This window comes from Saccopteryx bilineata, chromosome 10, assembly GCF_036850765.1.
Source record: "Saccopteryx bilineata isolate mSacBil1 chromosome 10, mSacBil1_pri_phased_curated, whole genome shotgun sequence".
Classification (NCBI taxonomy): Eukaryota; Metazoa; Chordata; class Mammalia; order Chiroptera; family Emballonuridae; genus Saccopteryx; species Saccopteryx bilineata.
Window position 1 is genome coordinate 18,380,709 of NC_089499.1, and position 11,418 is coordinate 18,392,126.

The following is an 11,418-nucleotide window of genomic DNA, read 5'->3' on the forward strand; positions in this document are numbered from 1 at the left end:
GTCTTTATTTTATTGTTCCATTGTCAGCTTTTCTTTTCTTTTTTTTTTTCCTTTTTTTTTCTTTATTCATTTTTAGAGAGGAGAGAGAGAGGGGGAGAGAGAGACAGAGAGAGAGAAGGGGGGAGGAGCTGGAAGCATCAACTCCCATATGTGCCTTGACCAGGCAAGCCCAGGGTTTCAAACCGGCGACCTCAGCATTTCCAGGTCGATGCGTTATCCACTGCGCCACCACAGGTCAGGCTTGTCAGCTTTTCTTGATGGTTCTTGTTTTTACAGTCTGTTTTAAAGATGTCTTTGCCTGCCTTCAAGGTTATGAAGATATTCTATGATTTTTTTCTAGAAGCTTTATTGTTTTACTTTTCTACGATCTACCTGGGATTGATTTCTATGCATAGTATGAAATAAGGAACAAGATTCATTTTTTTTTAATGTGGGTGTTCAGTTAATCCAGTACCAATATTGGGGGAGATCCAGCCTTCTTCAATGAACTGCAGTATCACCTTGCTCATAAATTCAACTCCATTCTTGCATGCATCTGTTTCTAGACTTTCTAGTCTCTATTTGCCAGTTTGTGTATCCTGTACTGGTACTACAGTCTCAAATTCTGTAGTTAAAGAAAAAAGAAAAACCCCTTACTCTGGCTGGATAGCTCGGTTGGTTATAGCATTGTCCCAAAGCACAGAGGTTGCAGGTTCAATCACTGGTCAGGGCACATATAGGAAGGAATTGATGTTCTTGTCTCTTTTTCCCTTTCTTTCTCACTAAAATCAATAAATAAATTAAAAAATTTTAAGCCTTTATCTGGTAGCCTAAGCCACTATTGTTTATCATTAAGATTATTTTTGCTACTCCTGACTCTTTGCATTTCCATATAAACTTTAGAATCAACTGATCAGTTGTCACAAAAACAACTGGCATTTTGATTGTGACTGCATTGAATTTATAGATCAATTTGGGGATAATTGTCATCTTTACATTTTTCAAACAATGCACAGGTTATCCTTCCATTTATATAAGTCTTCAATTTCTCCCCTAGTAACATTTATAGTTGTTTTTGTGGGGGTTTTTCCCGAAGTGAGAAGCCGGGGTTGGGGGGCTGGAGGGCAGACTGACAGACTCCTGCATGAGCCTGACCGGGATCCACCCAACACTTCACCAGGGGACGATTGATGCTCTGCCCATCTGGGGCGTTGCTCTGCTGCAATCAGAGCCATTCTAGCACCTGAGGCAGAGGCCATGGAGCCATCCTCAGCGCCTGGGCCAACTTTGCTCCAATGGAGCCTTGGCTGCGGGAGGGGAAGAGAGAGACAGAGAGGAAGGAGAGGGGGAAAAGTGGAGAAGCAGATGGGCACTTCTCCTGTGTGCTCTGGCCAGGAATCGAACCTGGGACTTCCACACACCAGGCTGATGCTCTATATTGCTGAGCTAACTAACCCACCAGGGCTGCAACATTTGTAGTTTTCAGTGAATTCTCTAGCACCTCCTTTGGGTAGATTGTTTTTTCCAGTGAATTTTTTGGAATGATACTGTAAATGATATCTTTTAAATTTTTCATTTTACTTACTGGTATATAGAAATACATTTTTTTCATATTGATCTTATTCAGCAATCTGAAATCAATTTATTAATGGAATAGTTTATCTGTAGTTTATTTTCGATTTTTTTACATATAACTATGTCATCTGCAAATGAGTTCTGTTTCTTTCTGATGTTGTCTTGCTTTATGATAGCTGTACACCAGTACAGAATACTGTAGAATCAATGAGAAAAATCATCTTTATCTTGTACCCCATCCCAAAACAAAAGCTTTCAATATTTCACTATTAAGAATATTTGCTGCATGCTTTTTGTTGATACTCAAAGATAGTTATCTTCTTTCCAAGTTACTTTGTATCATGAGTTTTATCATGAATGCATGTTGAATTTTATAAAATACTTTTTCTTCATCTGCTGAGATAATCATACTCTTTAATGGAACAGTTGTATTACCTTTTTAAAATGTTAAACCAACTTGCTGTGCCTGAAATACCTCTAACTTGATATTGACATATTAATTTTTTTTATATTGCTGGATTTGGTTTGCTAACAATTAAGACTTGACCTTATGCTCCTGAGAAAATTGACCTGTACTTTTTATTTCTCATAATGCTTTTGTCAGTGATTGCTGTCAAAATTATGTTGACCTCATAAGACAAGTTGGGAAGTCCCTCTGTATTCTTTGCAAAGCATTTGAGTAAGATGGTGTAATACTTGTCAACTTTGTTTTTTTGTAGCTATCATATATCCATTTATAAGTTCCTTTGTGGAACTTAACAACGGCCCCAATGGTAATATTCATTACCATTTTCTTAGTTGGAGGTTTTCATTTTTAGAAAAATTATTTGCTTTTTATTCTGGTAAAATGCTGGAATATGGGGAGTTCCTCCTTCATACAACACATCATAATAATGACCTTACCAAATGGTTGTTCCCATGCTGAAATACGATTCTAGACAATGATGTCAGGGGATTCTGGCTGATAACAGCTCTTCTAAAATTCATTTTTTTTTCTGGAAATTTGAAATATTATCAATGCAACAAATACTATCAGTTATATTTCTCGTACTGACAGGCTCACTTCACTTTTTTGAGGCAATATCCTTCAGACACTGAGGTCTGACAAGCCAGTCGGTCTATAAGAGGTTCTCCCAAGTAAACATGGAGGAAAGGTGACTGGTTCAGCTATAACTCAATAGCACAAACGCTGTTCGTCCAGACACATTGTGCTCCTGGGCTGCAGGAGCGCTGCCTGTGTGCTTCCCTCTCCTCACACAGAGTTTGAAGAGGGATAGTACTGAAGGGTTGCAACTTAATAAACTAATAATTTTTACTTCTTCATCAAGGGAACCCTTAAGTGAAAATGGCTTTATTTTCTCCTACATAGTGGTGAAGAACACAATGACTACACGTTTTGTTAGGCGCTACTGCCTTGTTTTGTGCTGGAGTGCCGACAGTGTCACTCCACCCCATGCAAACAGATATGCACCCAGTAAAAAAGGCAAACGGCTCTTCGGAGCTATGAGAACAGTTTCCACCTCACAGAATAGCTGCAAAGGAGTCAAGACCACCTACGGGTCCTCTGATGATGCTTTGAGAACTGTTATGATCCAATAGCCAAATTAGTCATTTGATTTTGCCCCACGTGGGCTCACAGTTCAAAACAAGGCTTTGATGCAGAAATTTTGATTGATGTACAGACTGTTGTTGAATGTGCCTCTTTTAAGTCTTTTCTATTTGGTTTCTGTGTATCCTATGCTACAACTTTACCATAGTTAACTGAGCAGTCTCATATTATTGTGTTTTGTTTGTGTCCATCTGGTCTCTCCAAGTTCTGATCAGAGGGGAAATACTATTTTTTTTTTTTTCATTTTTCTGAAGCTGGAAACAGGGAGAGACAGTCAGACAGACTCCCGCATGCGCCCGACCAGGATCCACCCGGCACGCCCACCAGGGGCGATGCTCTGCCCATCCTGGGCGTCGCCATGTTGCGACCAGAGCCACTCTAGCACCTGGGGCAGAGGCCACAGAGCCATCCCCAGCGCCCGGGCCATCTTTGCTCCAGTGGAGCCTTGGCTGCGGGAGGGGAAGAGAGAGACAGAGAGGAAAGCGCGGCGGAGGGGTGGAGAAGCAAATGGGCGCTTCTCCTGTGTGCCCTGGCCGGGAATCGAACCCGGGTCCTCCGCACGCTAGGCCGACGCTCTACCGCTGAGCCAACCAGCCAAGGCGGAAATACTACTTAAATGGTAGAGGATGACTACATCTTTTGCTGCTCTCCCAAAGCCTAGTATAAACTGTTGTAGATGCTCAATAGTATTTAGAGTACCCTGTTAATCTTCAAGTAAAATAGAATTGTAATCCAGCCCTGCCTTACAGGATGTCTGAGCATCTTAGCCACACCCTCCTCCCTTAAATGATCTACTCCCTTAAATAAAGCCATGAGACTCTTGGAGTGCAAGATTTGCAATGCCAATGTGCTGTGGGAGACAGTAGAAAGAGCCAGAAGAGCTGGGCTACTCCACCTACCAGTAGCCTGACTGTGAGAGAGGCATTATCGTTCTGTAGCCTAAATTTCATCTTCTGTACGGTGGCAAGGACAACCTGACCAGGGGCCAAGAATGTGAGGGTGCTTTCTAACCTGTAAAGTGTTACAAAAACCTAAGTTTTTGTAGCCACTAGGGAAGGAATTTTATTAATTTGCATAATTGTCTTAAATACTAGTCCCATAAACCAATTATTCAAGTAAGCATATTTGGCTACTCTACGTGATTAGTGTAATTAGACTGCTTCTGAAAACCCTACTGCCTTCTTGTGCACTATTTCTACCAAAAATTTATATATATATATATATATATATATGCATATATGTTACATATAGTATCTATAGTAGTATTAGACCAACAGCTAGCTGTTTGAAGGATAAAATTGGATCCATACCTGACATCAGTCATAAGAATAAACTCTAAATGTACCAGACCTAAATGTAAAATATGAAACCCTACAAGTACTAAGGAAAACATAGGTAAATTCTTTTGTATCTGAGTAGGAAAAGGCTTTCTAATTTCAATTCAATCCACATGCAATAAAATAAAACAATTAAATTAAACTACATAAACAAAACACACACAGCAGGATGCCAAAAAGCACTATAAGCAAAGAAAAAAATTTGAGAAAAAATATAACACAAATAAAGGTCTAATATTCTTCATATAAAAAGAATTCTTAAAATAGAGGTGGGGGAACCAAACTCCCTATAGAATATAAATAACTAGGCAACAGGCACAAACAAGTAAAAAAATATATAAAAATGCCATTGAACATATGAAAACGTGTTCACTTTTTTTTCTTTTTTCTTTTTTTTTTCACTTTTTTTTCATGTTCACTTTTCTTTACAGAGAAAATGCAAGTTAAAACTTACCTGAAGTATTATTTCTTCTTATCCGAATAAAACAATTTCCAAAGCTTGAAAGCACACTTTGTTGGAGAGGTGATGGACAAATGGGTTTTCATTCACCCCACTCCTCCGAGTGCAAAAAAGTACAGCCTGTATCAAGAGAAACTCACAGTCCTTAACAAAACTAAAACTACTCCTGCAAAATCAGTAACCAAATGCCTAGGAACTTACCCTAAAGATACAGACAGGAACGATGAGAGATGAGAAGCATCAATCATCAGTTTTTTTATTGCCACACCATAGTTCAGGGGTCGGGAATCTTTTTGGCTGAGAGAGCCATGAACGCCACATATTTTAAAATGTAATTCCATGAGAGCCATACAATGACCTGTGTACCCTACGCATTATCCAATAAAAATTTGGTGTTGTCCCGGAGGACAGCTGTGATTGGCTCCAGCCTCCCACAACCATGAATATGAGTGGTAGGAAATGAATGGATTGTAATACATGAGAATGTTTTCTATTTTTTATTTATTTATTCATTTTAGAGAGGAGAGGGAGAGACAGAGACAGAGAGAGAGAGGAGAGACAGAGAGAGAGAAGGGGGGAGGAGCTGGAAGCATCAACTCCCATATGTGCCTTGACCAGGCAAGCCCAGGTTTTCAAACTGGCGACCTCAGCATTTCCAGGTCGATGCTTTATCCACTGAGCCACCACAGGTCAGGCATGTTTTCTATTTTTAACGTTATTATTATTTTTATTTAAGGTTTGTCTGCCAGCCAGATGCAGCCATCAAAAGAGCCACATCTGGCTCGTGAGCCATAGGTTCCCGGCCCCTGCCTTAGTTGTTCATTGATTGCTTTCTCATATGTGCCTTGACCATGGGCCTTCAGCAGACAGAGTAACCCCTTGCTTGAGCCAGCGACCTTGGGTCCAAGCTGGTGAGCTTTGCTCAAACCAGTTGAGCCCGCGCTCAAGCTGGCGACCTCGGGGTCTCAAACCTGGGTCCTTCGGCATCCCAGTCCGATGCTCTATTCACTGCGCCACCACCTGGTCAGGCAAGAATCATATCTGACAATACAAAAACACTATCACACAGTTGTTCATTGTGTCATTATTTTTAATTGCACAATATTGGAAAACCTAAATGCCTGTACATAGGTAATTGGCTGAATAAACTGGTAACACCTCACTATAGGGTACTATGCAATTATTTTTTTTTAAAAAAAGAAAGAAAAATAAAATGGATTTCTGTGAACCGATACAGAGCTACTTCCAAGAAAGTATCTGTCTCTTTTCACTAAAGGAATACAGGAAACAAACAAAATTCATGTACCTGCAGGAGGAGGTTGGACGGGGATGAAATGGAAGGGATATGGACTGAGCGACAGTTCTCTAAGTGTGCCTCTTTGTATGTTTTTACTTCTCGAACCTTTGTTAATGTTTCATATTTTCAAAAATTAACACTTAGCCTGACCTGTGGTGGCACAGTGCATAAAGTGTCAACCTGGAACGCCGAGGTCGCCGGTTCGAATCCCTGGGCTTGGCCAGTCAAGGCACATACACGAAGCAACTACTAGGAGTTAATGCTTCCCACTTCTCTCTCCCATCCCTTCTCTGTCCATTCTCTCTAAAAAAATCAATAAATAAAATCTAACAAAAACAAAACATTTAATCAGCAATGAGGAAGAAATTGAAGACTGTTCTCTATCATCTTCACTGACATTCAGTACCAGGCAAGGCTTTGTATGAGGGTTGCCTGGTGATGACAAGATTCCATGTAACCCAAATACCAAACTTCTCTTCCCCAGGAGATCCAAAGACTTCATCTTTCTTTATCGCATCTCTCACACAAATAATCACAGTGTTCTGGACTAAAGGACAAGGAACTGATTATAGAAACAAGGGGGCTGAGTGATCTATAGCAGTGGTCCCCAACCTTTTTTGGGCCACAGACCGGTTTTTTTATTTATTTATTTATTTTTTATTTATTCATTTTAGAGAGGAGAGAGAGGGAGAGAGAGAGGGGGGGGGGGAGCTGGAAGCATCAACTCCCATATGTGCCTTGACCAGGCAAGCCCAGGGTTTTGAACTGGTGACCTCAGCATTTCCAGGTTGACGTTTTATCCACTGCGCCACCACAGGTCAGGCTCACAGACCGGTTTAATGTCAGAAAATATTTTCACAGACTGGCCTTTAGGGTGGGATGGATAAATGTATCACGTGACTGAGACAAGCATCAAGAGTGGGTCTTAGATGGATGTAACAGAGGGAATCTGGTCATTTTTTATATCTTTTTTTCAGAGACAGAGAGAGGGATAGACAGGGACAGACAGACAGGAAAGGAGAGATGAGAAGCATCAATCATTAGTTTTTCATTGCGCATTGCAACACCTTAGTTGTTCATTGATTGCTTTCTCATATGTGCCTTGACCGCGGGCCTTCAGCAGGCCGAGTAACCCCTTGCTGGAGCCAGCGACCTTGGGTCCAAGCTGGTGAGCTTTGCTCAAACCAGACAAGCCCGCGCTCAAGGTGGCGACCTCGGGGTCTCGAACCTGGGTCCTCCGCATCACAGTCCGATGCTCTATCCACTGCGCCACCGCCTGGTCAGGCGAATCTGGTCATTTTTTAAAAATAAAATATCGTTCAGACTTAAATATAAATAAAACGGAAATAATATAAGTTATTTATTCTCTCTCTGCGGACCGGTACCAAATGGCCCACGGACCGGGGGTTGGGGACCACTGATCTATAGTTTTCCCTCCCAAATACCGTTTAGGAATTAACTCCTCCCACCGAGTGCAGAAACCTTGAAACAAAGGGTGTTATTAACATTCCTTGGTCATTGCGGCCCTCTGCTGGTATAAATGAAATGTGAAGATTGATCATTTTATTTGCTTATCCTTAAGACTACTTTAGTTGGGAAAGGAGCTTTGGTAAACTATCATCCCTGGAAAAACTCTGATCCAAACTTCTCTTTGTTTACTTGGCACTGTTTGTCTACTCTGAGATTTTTGGAAAGGCTGCCAAAAAAACTTAAAGACGTTGTCTTTGCCTTCCATCACATTTCGTCCTGTGTCCTCCAGCTCTCTGAAGTTATAGATGAGGATAAATGAGATTGAGGATGTGGGGGTGTTCTCTAAGCTGTGAAATGTTACAAAAAATGTAAGTTTTTATAGCTACCAGGGAAGGAATTTTAATTATAACTTACAAACAGGTCATTTAAATCCTAGTATTTAAATACTAATTCCATGAGTAAGTTACTCAGGCAAGCCTACTGTCAATCTAAAAATACAAAAAATGTCCAAACCTGTAGAGGACATTTGTGAGTTTATTTGAGCCACATAAGCCAGGGAGCAAGATCTCAAATGCTCTGCAGAATAACAATTTTGCAACTTCTTTTGTGCATTTGAAACTGATGACAGTTAATTCCTCCTATATTCCCTGTCACTATCCTCCTTACATCTCCTAGTTACAAATATCGATCGACTTACGACCCATGCAACTTACGACCATTCGACTTTACGACCACAATCGCTAGCCACGACTGCTCTGCATCTGGCAGCGCAAGCGTTGCCCAGCTGGGCGAATGACAGTGCGGACCAGCTTCCGGCAGCACTACCATCTCCGCATGCACCATTTCAACTGTTATCCCAGACTCGGTACAGCAATTTGTGTTTTGTGTCTTGGATATTTTTCATTAAACCCCTCCCAAGATGTCTACCAAGAGGAAATTGTCTTTGCAAATATTAAACCAGTTGTACTGGTAATGCAGTGTTTTACTTAAACCTGACGAATGTAAAAATAAGAAACAAAATGGTGTAGAGATGATACAAATGGCATAAAAGGAACAAAGAAAATTATGATATATAACAATAATGAAAGAAAATTATAAAATATGACTTAAAGATTTTTATAACTTCATTTCACAGAACTGTACATATAGCCTACTCAACTTACGACCAAATCGTGTCATGACTGGTTTGTCGGAACCAATCGTGGTCGTAAGTCGAGCACTAGCTGTATATCGGCTTGAAACAATGCATCTGTTCCAATTCCTTCCTTACTCTTCAAACAGATCAGTCTTCAAATCTCACTGGTTTAACCCTGAAGAGCTTCTCTTGGAGCCATCCCCTCCGTTTCTGTAACTAATGTGAGTTTAAGCCCTTATCCCCTCTTTCCTGAATTTTTACAACAGCCCCTACCTAGCTCTTGGTAATAAATAGTCTAAACGAGGCGCTGGAAAAATATCCCGAGAAAGACCTCTGCCCATTTCACGTCCTTACCCAAAACCCTTTGGTGGTTCCCAAGTCATTTCTCTCTGCTGTGGATTCCCAACACATTTCATTTGTTATCTCTTTTATGGCACATTTCACTTTCCATTTTGTGACATGGTCCTTCCTGGATGTTTCTGTAGTTTCACTGTACAACAGTTTCTAGGATACAACTTTGTATCACATTGTTACCTGTCTGTGCTAATACTGATAAGAGCTAGTGAAATTTTTGAGTTGGAACTGCTGAAAAATTAAAACCTCAATGGAAAAAGTAGTACCAAATTCTTTTTTGAATGTATAGAATCAAAGTATATTTCTCTACTTTTTTTGTGATTCTTTTCTTTCCCTCATTTAAAAATATTAACTATTTAATACTAAAGAAGGACAATGAATATTCTCCAAAACTTCAGTGAATCTTCCTTTCTTCTATTTGGTGTATCTTTTCTTCATAAATAAGATTTGTCATTTCAATGTGGCAACTCCCAGCATTTCTCTGTTCAGTGTTGTCTATTCATTAATGAGGATGATAGTTTTCTGTGTGGGCATATCCATCAAAAGGGCTCCCTGATACAAGTGTTTGTTCATGAAGCCCTGATATCTTTATTTGGTCTTTTAAAAAAACATAGGCAACACATACTTTTTTTTTTTTAACTGGGAGGGATATTAGTGTCTACATGCTTCCATTCATTCATTCATTTACTGGGAGGGATATTAATGTCTACATTTTTGGGTACCCCCAAATCAATCAAGGCAAAAGACGGCATGGCACATCTGCAGTCACCTCCCTAATGGTTTTCATTTCCCTTAACATTATAAAACAGTTTTCTACAATTTTGAATAGATTTCTCATCAGTGTCATCTGGAGAGCTTGTTACAAATGCATATTCCCAAGCCCTACCCAAATTCAGACCCTTTGGAGCTGGATTTCTAAGAATCTTTATTTTATAGTTAAACTCCCAGATGATTCTTAAGCCCCCTGAAGTTTGGGCATTACAGGCTGAATTCTTACCCTCTTCTAAATTCAAACAAAAGCGGAGGTCCCTCTAGAATTGCTCAAGTGTACCTTAAACCAATAGGGTCGAGAGACTATGTTCATCTTCTCTCCCTTCTCAAAGTGTCCTTTTTCTTTATAACTTTCCCCACAATGTTTTGTGAAGATGTTCAAACACACAGAAAAGTTGAAATAATTGTACAGTGGACACTCATATATGATACTATACCATTGACAGGTTACTACAGTTGATTTACAAGTCTATCCTTTTATCCCTCTCTCTGCTTGTCAGCCCCTCTTATTTTTGGGGGGGTAAATTTCAGATATCAGTAGTGTCTCATTTGAATGGTGGTGACTTTAAGAACAACGGGACAGTGAATACTGGTAGCCCTGGTTAAAACATGGTGGCCTCATTTTATTGGACAGAATCAGTGGCTGCTTGGCCTCAGCATGTTTAGAATGCATTAATCAAAAACAGAAGGACAGTTGGGGCTGACTAGAGACAGCCCCACAAAGTAATACCTACTTGTCGCTATTCATTTAAATGACAGCTTTTGTTTTGTTTCTGGAAGAAGAAAGAGAGGTCTGGGAGAAAAGAGAAATGTGGAGGCAAGTGGCAGCAGCAACCCCTCCCCTCTTCCGTGGGATTTGAGTTCCTAAAGGAGAGATGGGTTGGAAGCCGAGGTTTGCTGGCTTAGCGGTTAGCAGCAAGCTTTAAGGTCAGACGGTTTAGGCCTGCATTCCAACTGCCCCTGGAATATATCCGATCTGGGATATGATCCTCAGTCTCTTGGCCTCAGTTTTTTTCATCTGTAAAATAAAAGTAACGATAGTACCTACATTATATTGTTGCAGAGAAAACATGTGTGCCTGACATGTAATGCAATCAACTTCAGTTGCTAAAATATCATTATATTCCTTTAAAAAAAATATTTTTTATTGATTGATTTTAGTGAGAAAGGAAGGGTGAGAGAGAGAGGAGCATATGCCCCGACTGGAGTTCGAACCAGCAATCTCTGTGCTTCCGGATGACGCTTTAAGCAGCTGAGTTATCCAGCCAGGGCATCATTACATTCCTTGATGAATTTCCATGCGTTCACAGAAAACTAACATCTGTGACTGCAGCAGCTGGACAAGACAGAGACAAGTAAACTAAACGATGTTGATGAGTAAACCTAAAAGGAATGAAGAGAGATGCAGAAGGTAGCAAGCCTCAAAGTCCT

At 40.3% G+C, this 11,418-nt stretch overlaps 1 long non-coding RNA gene across 1 annotated transcript in view; it reads right to left on the reverse strand.

Moving 5' to 3' along the window:
* Positions 1 to 8,540: 8,540 nt before the first annotated feature.
* Positions 8,541 to 11,418, reverse strand: part of LOC136314345 (uncharacterized) — a 251,799-nt gene continuing 248,921 nt past the window's right edge. Inside the window, exon 3 of the long non-coding RNA XR_010727306.1 lies at positions 8,541 to 8,575. This is a non-coding gene — a long non-coding RNA (uncharacterized lncRNA). The remainder of the gene's footprint in view (positions 8,576 to 11,418) is intronic.